General features: G+C 48.2%; 1 long non-coding RNA gene across 1 annotated transcript; it reads left to right on the forward strand.

Annotated features, from left to right (window-relative positions):
- Positions 1-283: 283 nt before the first annotated feature.
- LOC138427565 (uncharacterized) lies at positions 284-5,398 on the forward strand. Its single transcript, XR_011252061.1, has 3 exons — positions 284-1,810; positions 2,984-4,543; positions 4,844-5,398. It is a non-coding gene; the product is annotated as an uncharacterized lncRNA (long non-coding RNA).
- Positions 5,399-10,269: the final 4,871 nt, after the last annotated feature.

A 10,269-nucleotide genomic window follows, 5' to 3' on the forward strand; every position in this document is an offset into this window, starting at 1 on the left:
CATCAAGTCAGTGATGCCATCCAGCCATCTCATCCTCTGTCGTCCCCTTCTACTCCTGCCCCCAATCCCTCCCAGCATCAGGGTCTTTTCCAATGAGTCAACTCTTCGCATGAGGTGGCCAAAGTACTGGAGTTTCAGCTTTAGCATCATTCCTTCCAAAGAACACTCAGGGTTGATCTCCTTTAGAAAGGACTGGTTGGATCTCCTTGCAGTCCAAGGGACTCTCAAGAGTCTTCTCCAACACCACAGTTCAAAAGCATCAATTCTTCGGCACTCAGCATTCTTCACAGTCCAACTCTCACATCCATACACAACTACTGGAAAAACCATAGCCCTGACTAGACGGACCTTTGTTGGCAAAGCAATGTCTCTGCTTTTGAATATGCTATCTAGGTTGGTCATAACTTTCCTTCCAAGGAGTGAGCGTCTTTTAATTTCATGGCTGCCATCCTTATCATATTCTAATAGTACACTTTTAAGATTCCAAGTGCTTCACATGCATTTCCTTATTTAATTTTGAAGGAAGCAAGCGGGAGTTCACACTCTCAGCCCATGTGAGCTGGGACATCGGTCTCCCCCTCAGACTGAGACTCACACATCGGCTTCCTTGTCTCGGAGCGATGCCACCAGCTCTCTGGGGTCTCAGCTTGCAGAGAGCTGATGGTGAGGCTTGCAGTCTCCATAACAAATCTCAATTTCTTACAATAAATCTTTTTAGATAGATAAACAGGTAGATAGACAGAAAGACAGACTGATGGGAGGACAGAGACATGGATATTGATAGAGAGAGAGAGAGAGAGATGATAGATGCATTATAGGTGGATGATAGGCAGAGAGAGAGAGACGGATGGACAGATGGATAAGCAGACACCCTTCTGGAGGTCTCCCTGGAGATCCCTAACATACAGCATATACAGGCCTTTCCCACCCCATCTCCTTTCCCCGAATCCCCACATCTTACAGGCTCATGTCACAGACCTTTGTCTCAGGGTTTGGTTTTCAAGAACCTAAGCTCAGACAACACCAACAGTTAATCTTCATTTACCAAAACAAAATGTGCCTCTTCACTTGGCTTAATTTTTCAGCCTTGAGATCGTCTGTGTCTCACAGCAACGGCGTTGCCTACGCTTTCCTTCAGGGCTTCCCAGGCGGCACCAGTGGAACAGAACCCACCCACCTGCCAATGCAAGAGATGCAAGAGATGCCAGTTAGATCCCTGGTTCAGGAAGCTGCCTGGAGAAGGAAACGGCAGCCCGCTCCAGTGTGCCTGCCTGGGAAACCCCATGGACAGAGGAGCCTGGCGGCTGCAGTCCGTGGGGTCGCAGAGTCGGACACGGCTGAGCTGCACACACGGCGTGCTTTCCTTTAGAGAACGAAGAGTTAGAGAGAAAACCAAGGTCTTTTAATCCTCACTCTCTGGTTCTGTTTTGTTTTTTCTTACAACCTTGCCGAGTTGACTGTAGTTTTGTAGCCTCGTGGCTGTAAAGGGACCCTCCATGTGTGTATCAGGATTGCCCACTAGTTCACTATGATCCCTGGGTTGGGAAGCTCCCCTGGAGGAGGGTTTGACAACCCACTCCAGCATTCTTGCCTGGAGAATCCCATCAGAGGAGCCTGGCGGCTACAGTCCATGGGGTCTCACAGAGTCGGACACAACTGAAGTGACTTAGCACACATGCACACATACAGACACACACCCTATAGGTTCTGGGTTTGTTTGTTTGTTTGCTTGTTTTTTCAGAGAACCCTGACTACTATGGTGGAAAGATGCATCATGGGAAATGGAAGTTTCCAGAAACAAGAGGCCAAGGTATGCAGTGGTCGACTGCGTTCACGCTGAGGTTCCTGGGATTGGTGGACACGGGAGGAAGGCACCGAGGTGTGAACACGTGGATGTGATGGGGCAGAGTGACAGGTGTGAGCGGGCGGCAATGGCTTGAAAGGAGCCGCGGCTCTGGGAGAAGAGACAGTGTGGGAGGCCAGGAGCTTCTCCGGTCCAGAGTGTGAGCTGGGCAGGGACACAGTGACCGCCGCAGCTCTCCAGGGTTCAGTGAGAGCAGGCAGGAGAAGGAGACAGGAAACAGGAACAAGCCCGAACATTCCAGGGAGTGTCCCCCAGAGGGGACTGGGGAGGGGGAGGCGGGAGCCCAGATGAGCGGGGCGGGGGGCGGGCGAGGAAGTTCTGCCTCCAGGAGGGGGTACGGGCTGTGGGCTCCCACGTGGCTCTGGGCACAGCCATGTGAGTCAACAAAGTTTCTGCTCCTCCCAGGAGTGAATTTATGAGCTGTTCTCTAAGTTTCCAATTCTATTAAGATTGAGTGTCTGCTAAATGGAAAGCCTGGCACATTTTAATAGGATTGTAATAGCAGGTAATTGCATGTTTATGCATATACTTATATAAGGAGATTATCAATAGCATGTCTCTCAAAATCATGACTTCAAAAAACAGAATTTATATCCTAAAACTGCTTTTACAATTCCAGTATCAAATCGCATTCTTCTTTATTTCCTACAGGCCTTTCTCAGGCTAAGCTTAAGAAATCGCCACGTGTTTTAATAAAATTTACTTTGAACCTCCTGTATTTCATTATGTGAAAATGGGTTTCTAGCTGCCTCTCCTAATTAAAGAAATGACACAATTAAGTAGATGCCTTCTGAGCAAAGCCAACTGTATTACCTGTGGCTAACCCCACCTAGAAACAACCAAAATATGTTGTTCCGTACAAAAGTCGACAGTTCAGAGCCATTCGGATGCCAATTACACACCTGTTTGGTGCGTTTCTACAATTTTATGTTGCATTAGATTTGGTGTTCTTAGTTTACAGCCTATTAAACCTGATAAAGTTGAAATATGAGCTCCCTGGGTCATAAATGAACATAAGTTGCTCTCAGACAAATGAGAGGCTCAGAATAGAAATATTTACTGCACCTCAGTGAGAAGTTCTCATAAAATTGCCCAAGCTGGCATAGCTGTTCTTTGCAGCGGAGCAGCCGAAGCACCGGGTCAGCGTGTGTCCTGTGAAAGACCGTGGCTCTTGACAGCAGGTAACAAAGCCTTCACCCCAAACTCTGGGGAGCTGCGGCGCCCAGAAATCCCTGCTCCTCAGAGTTGATCCGGAATCTCAAAGTCGGGAAGAAAACCGCATCTGATGGATCACCTCCCATCCAGAGGCTCCTGGACCCTGAGCCCTGCTTCGCCTCTGCTCCTTGGGGAAGGGTGGGCACTGCCCTTTAGGGGTGTGCTCGCAGGGGAGACCCTATCTAAGGGCACAGAGGTGGGGGCCAGGGTGAGGGGGGCCCCACCCACCATGGGGGGAGACTGACAGCCTGGCCGGGAGACGAGATGCCTTCTTCCGTTCCCAGCAGCCTGTGGAAGTCCCTCTGGTGGGCAGACAAACCCTGCAACCTGGAGGCACCATGGGGTGCCTAGCAAGGTGGAATGAGCAGCTGGGGAGGCCTGCGAAGAGAAGAGCCCAGGTCCTAGGAGCAGGCTGGGAGGAGGTGTCACCTCCAAGCTGGGAACCTGGGGGTGATGGAGCAGGCAGGGCGTGGGGGCTTCCGGGGTGGGGGACCTGAGTTGGTCACAGTGGACAGCTTTGCTCTCCAGTCTGATGAAGAAGGAGGGAAGTAGAAAGAGCAAGACCCACACGTGGGGAGCTGCCTGGTGGGGCTGGACTCTGGGGAAGGGAGTGGGAACGGTCCCCACCTCTGCCGGAGATGACCAGCTCGTCCACACTTCCCAGGACTCTTCTGGGCCAGCACTGAGAGTCCTGTTTCCCAGAGGCCCCTCGGTCACCCACCCTCATCCTTGTCCCTGCTCCCCACCCACTGATCCCAACTCAGGGCAGAGGGTGCCTGGGAATGGGCTTGGGACCCCGACCAGGTGGGAGAGGGGCAGAGCCAAAGTGCACCCTCCTCTGGGTTGCTTTGTTTCATGAAGAATCACTCCAAGTGAGTGAAGCCGCTCAGTCACGTCCAACTCTTTGCGACTCCATGGACAATAGGCTCCTCCGTCCATGGGATTTTCTAGGCAAGAGTACTGGAATGGGTTGCCGTTTCCTTCTCCAATCACTCCAAAGACACTGAAAAAAAAGAAAAAAAAACAGAGATTAACTCAACACACATACATCTTCATCACCCACATAAATAGATCTTAACATTCTGTCATACTAAGTTCAAGTCATTTATCATAAAATGAAATATTATCTGCAATTTTGAAGCTGCCTGCTTACTCACCTTCCATCCTCAGAAATAACAGCTACGCTGAAATTAACACCGTTCCTGACCTCCATGTCATAGTTTCACAATAGGCAGCGTGCATTCATAGGCCATATAGCAGCCTGCTGGCTCTAAACCCCGTGCTTCCTAACGTGTAGACCGTTCAGGAGCTGTTCGGTGCTGTTCTGGAGAACATGGCATCTTGGTTCACGAACTCGGAATCCTCCACTTGACCTGCACACATGCTTGTCCCTGATGCGGCTGTAACAAGGTCGAGGCGCCCTTCTGCGTGGTTGGTCGTGACCAGTTCTCTGCGACAGGACAGGTACCGCACCTGGGTCTGTTTGCATCTGGGGGCTCTCCAACAGTTGTTAGAACGGAACTGGCAGGTCACGGGGTGGGGCATCTCCACCCAGAGGTCACACCCCCTTCAATAACAGAGACGGGGCTCCCTCTGATATTGCCACATTTCTCTCATTTTTCAAAATCATGAATATGACAAATCTCAGCATATTTTAATCTGCTACCAATTTTTTGCATTTCACTTATATTTTATTTGAAAAAAATTTCAGACAAAATAAAGTCGACCAATTAATACAAACAGTGCCTGTTCCTCTTCATTCAGATTTCAAAACTGTCGAATTCCACCGTCGCGGCTCCTCATTCTTTCTCTTGTCACCAGCACTTTTTCTGAACCATCTGATAGTAAGTTTTTGAATACTACTTTGGCACCCATAAACGGGCTTCCCGGATGGCACTAGCAGTAAAGAACCCACCAGCAAAGCAGGAGACACGAGAGACTCGGGTTTGACCCCTGGGTCGGGAAGGCCCCCTGGAGGAGGAAACAGCAGCCCACTCCGGTATTCTTGCCTGCGGAATCTCACGGACAGAGGAGCCTGGTGGGCTCCAGTCCATGGGGTCACACAGAGTCAGACACAACTAAGCAACTTGGGACAGGGATCTAATACTACAACAATTATTTTGTAAAATAAAGGCATCATTTTATACAACCGTAGCACAATTATCAAAAGCAGGGCGTTAATGCAGTACAGCTTTGCCAATGGTCACACTAACGTTTATAAAGAAAAACGTCTGGAAGGCAATCTTACATCCCATGTATTGCGCCAGCCTCTTTAGTTTTCCCTTGCTCTTCATAACCTCGCTTTTTTAGATTGAAATATACTTGGTCAACAATGCTGTGTTAGTTTCAGATGTACAGCAAAGTGTTTCAGTTATGCATGTACATATGTATTCTTTTTCAGAGTAATTTCCCTTGTAGGTTACTACAGGGTGTTGAGTAGTGTTCCCTAGGCTGTACAGGGTCCTTGTGGGTTAACTATTTTGTATATAACAGTGTGTGTATGTTAATCCCAAACTCTTACCTGAATAATCTGGACATTTTTGAAAAGCACAGGCCATTTAATTTGGAGGATGATCTCCACTTGATTTGGGGTTGTGTACTCTCTCTTCAGATGGTGACTGCAGCCATGAAATTAAAAGACGCTCACTGCTTGGAAGGAAAGTTATGACCAACCTAGACAGCATATTCAAAAGCAGAGACGTTACTTTGCCAACAAAGGGCCGTCTAGTCAAGGCTGTGGTTTTTCCAGTGGTCATGTATGGATGTGAGAGTTGGACTGTGAAGAAAGCTGAGTGCCAAAGAATTGATGCTTTGAACTATGGTGTTGGAGAAGACTCTTGAGAGTCCCTTGGACTGCAAGGAGATCAGTCCTGAATATTCATTGGAAGGATTGATGCTGAAGCTGAAACTCCAGTACTTTGGCCACTTCATGCGAAGAGTTGACTCATTGGAAAAGACTCTGATGCTGGGAGGGACTGGGGGCAGGAGGAGAAGGGGACGACAGAGGATGAGATGGCTGGATGGCATCACCAACTCAATGGATGTGAGTCTGAGTGAACTCTGGGAGTTGGTGATGGACAGGGAGGCCTGGCATGTTGTGATTCATGGAGCAAAGAGCCCCCCAACTGAACTGAACTGTTTCTTCATGGTTAGACTCAGGTGATGTGTTTTTGTCAGGAATGATACAAAAGTGACAGGTGTCAGTAAGCACATCACATCAGGAGGCAGGATGTCAAGCGATCCCTTGGCTGGCCATGTGACCCTTGGGCGCTTGGTAAAAGTGCTGTCCGCCAGTTCTCTGCATTGTGAAGTCAGTATCCTTCCTGTGCATTTATAGATACTCTGTGGGGAGACGTTGTAGATTCTGTTTTCTCTTCCAACTCTCACCCAGGCGTTGAAGCATCCGTTGGTGACGTTTGCTTGAAGCAGCTACTGATGTGGTGGCTGATAGATTATGACTTTCTAATTCCATCACCCTTCTACCTTAACTACTTGTGGGACGCTATGGGAAGGAAGAGGACTTTCTCTTCTCCTTGTGTCTGTGTGTGGTCGATGAAATTTCATGGATTCTTATCTTTTCTATAAGTTATCACCTATTCTGGTCATTTATTTAGTGTTCAGACTGTTTCATATTTGGCCATTAGGAGTTCCTCTGAGGCGCCCCTTGTGTCTTTTTGCTGACCCCTGTGTCCTTCTGACATGTCTCATTGCTCTGAGTGTATTCTTGCTTTCTGTCTCAGAAAGATATTCCAGGACCGTCTTGTTCTTGCCTGGCCCAGGTCTGCTGCTGCTGCTGCTAAGTTGCTTCAGTCGGGCCCGACTCTGTGCAACCCCATAGACGGCAGCCCACCTGGCTCCCCCATCCCTAGCCCAGGTCTAGTTGAAAGAATTCTCCAGAAATAGTTTTCCTAGCTCCTTCTGGTGAACTGCACACACACACACAGACTCACACAGACACACACACACACAGAGACTCACATGTGCACACACACACACAGAGACACACACACACAGACTCACACACACACAGACTCACACACACAGACTCTCACACACAGACTCACACACACAGACTCACACACACACACAGACTCACACACACAGACACACAGACTCACACACACACACAGACTCACACACACAGACTCACACACACACACAGACTCACACACACAGACACACAGACTCACACACACACACAGACTCACACACACTCAGACTCACACACACACACACAGACTCACACACACACTCACACACACACAGACTCACACACACAGACTCACACAGACACACACACACACAGACACACACACACAGACACACACACAGACTCACACACACACAGACTCTCACACACACACACACAGACTCACACACACACATACACACACAGACTCACACAGACACACACACACACACAGACACACACACACAGACTCACACACACACAGACACACACACACTCACACACACACAGAGACACACACTCACACACACACAGACATACACAGAGACACACACACACTCACACACAGAGACTCACACACACACACACACACACAGACTCACACACATACACACACACACACTCACACACAGACTCACACACACACAGACACACACACAGAGACTCACACACACACTCACACACACACACACAGACTCACACACACATACACACACACTCACACACAGACTCACACACACACAGACACACACACACAGAGACTCACACACACACTCACACACACACAGAGACACACATACTCACACACACACACACACTCACACACACACACTGCATCTGTCTCCACTCCTATCTGTAGATCATCTGTCACATGAGTTCACACCAGCTCTTCCAGTTCAAGTCCAAGTCCAAGTCCACCGGGTTAATTCCAGCAGCCACATTCCCATTTCTCCAGCAATAAGGAACCTCACCGCCATCACGACAATGTAGTTATTTATTTGTTCGGTTCCATGAAGCACATTCAGTGCTTCCAGAATTGCTCACAAGACCACTGCAGGTTTGTTTACCGTTCCTTTATCTCTGTCTGGAGGGTGCAAAGTCCAAATGCTGCCTTCAAGAGGCATGTGGGATGCTCCCTCCCCTGGGTGTGGTCCTGGCCTGTTGTAAAGCGGGTGCACAGGCCGGTTTACTTGTTTCTGTTTGTTTATCTGTGTAAGCGAATGGGAAGTGGTATCACTAGTTTGTGCTCATCGAAAATTCGCATTAATTTATGCTTCCCTAATCACTAATGAAGATGAACATTTTTACATGCTTATTGGCCGTTAATATGCATATATCTTCTCAAGTATTTTGCCCAACTGTTGTCAGTTCCGTTTAGTTCAGTCGCTCAGTCGTGTCCGATGCTTTGTGACCCCATGGACTGCAGCACAACAGGCCTCCCTGTCCATCACCAACTCCCGCAGCTTACTCAAACTCATGTCCATTGAGTTGGTGATGCCATCCAACCATCTCATCCTCTGTCATCCCCTTCTCCTCCTGCCTTCAATCATTCCCAGCACCAGAGTCTTTTCAAGTGAGGCAGCTCTTCCCATCAGGTGGACAAAGTATTGGAGTTTCAGCTTCAACATCAGTCCCTCCAATGAACACCCAAGACTGATCTCCTTTAGAATAGACTGGTTGGATCTCCTTGCAGTCCAAGGGACTCTCAAGAGTCTTCTCCAATACCACAGTTCAAAAGCATTAATTCTTTGGCGCTCAGCTTTCTTTATAGTCCATGCATGACTACTGGAAAAACCATAGCTTTGACTAGACGGAGCTTTGTTAGCAAAGTTTCTTTTTTAATTATTGTGTGAGTTCTTTATAGATGCAGACATCTTTATCAGACACATGTTTTGGAATATTTCCTCTTGGGGTATGGCTTGCCTTTTCCTTGCTCTTACTGAAATATTTTGAATAGCAATTTTTTTCATTTTGATGAAGTCCAATTTACCAATTTCTTTTGCATTTCTGGTTATGCCTTTCATATCAGAAATCTCTGCCTAACCCCAAAGTCACAAATATTTTTCCTATTTTAAAACTAAACCTGCAATTTTATATTAAAATATGAAAACTTTAAGAAGTTTTAAGTCGATGATCCATTTTGTGTTAAGCGTTGCGCCTGGTATAAGGTAAGCATTGAGATTACATTTTTTTACACAGATATTCAATTTCTCAAAAAAGCATTTGTTGAAAAGAATATTCTTTTCCAATTGAATTACCCTGACACCTTTGTCGAAAATCATTTAGCAGACATGTGTGGTTCTATTTCTGGATGCTCTGTCCTGTTCTACTTATGCGCGTCTATTCTTATGCTAATACCATGCTGCGCTGATCACTCAGGCTCCACAGTGCACTTTTCTCTCAGCTGCTGTAACTCTTCAAATTTGTTCTTCTCCAAAATTGCTCTGGCTCTTCGAGATCCCTTACATCCCCATATAAGCTTTCTTTATTTTTTAATATTTAGTTATTTGGCTGTGCTGGGTCTTAGTTGGGGCACATGGGATCCAGATCCCAAACCAGGGATCACAGCCAGGCCCCCTGCACTGCGAGCTTGGGCTTAGCCACAACCACCAGGGAAGTCCCCGAGTAGGAGTTTTAGAGTCAGCGTGGGGCCCCAGCGCCCTGTTATCACAAGCTCTCCACATCCTGGCTGTGTCCACCGCAGCAGCTGCTGTCTGGGGGCTCCTTCTCCAGCCTTGAGGACTTGGCCCAAGAAGAAGCAGATCAGGACCCAGGCGGAGCCTCTGGGGGCCGTGTCCATAACTTTGGGCTCTCCTTCCCTCGCACGTCCCTCCTCTCCAGCACTCTGACGACTATATCCGGCTCCCTCTGTCTCCTCCAAACCCCACCCTCGACCTAATGAGACCGCGCGGGTCTCCCCAGATGCTCTGTTCTGCCCTGCAGCTCAGCGACTCACCAGTCAGGGTCCTGCACTCCCTGCCGGCCCACATGTGGAGACGGGTGCTTCCGAGTCTTTATTCGGTTTCCTGGCTGATTACAGGAAGGGAGCGATTCCCCAGAGCTCCATTCTCCCTGGGGGAGGCAGAGCCCCCTCCTCTGTGGTTTTAATTGGCACTTTTTAATTGCAAGTGGGATGGAACATCTTTGTTCTTACTCATTGCCTTTCCTGGTTTCATCTGCTCTAAATTTTCTGTTTGCATTTTTGCTCAATTATCGACTC

This window comes from Ovis canadensis, chromosome 22, assembly GCF_042477335.2.
Source record: "Ovis canadensis isolate MfBH-ARS-UI-01 breed Bighorn chromosome 22, ARS-UI_OviCan_v2, whole genome shotgun sequence".
NCBI lineage: Eukaryota > Metazoa > Chordata > Mammalia > Artiodactyla > Bovidae > Ovis > Ovis canadensis.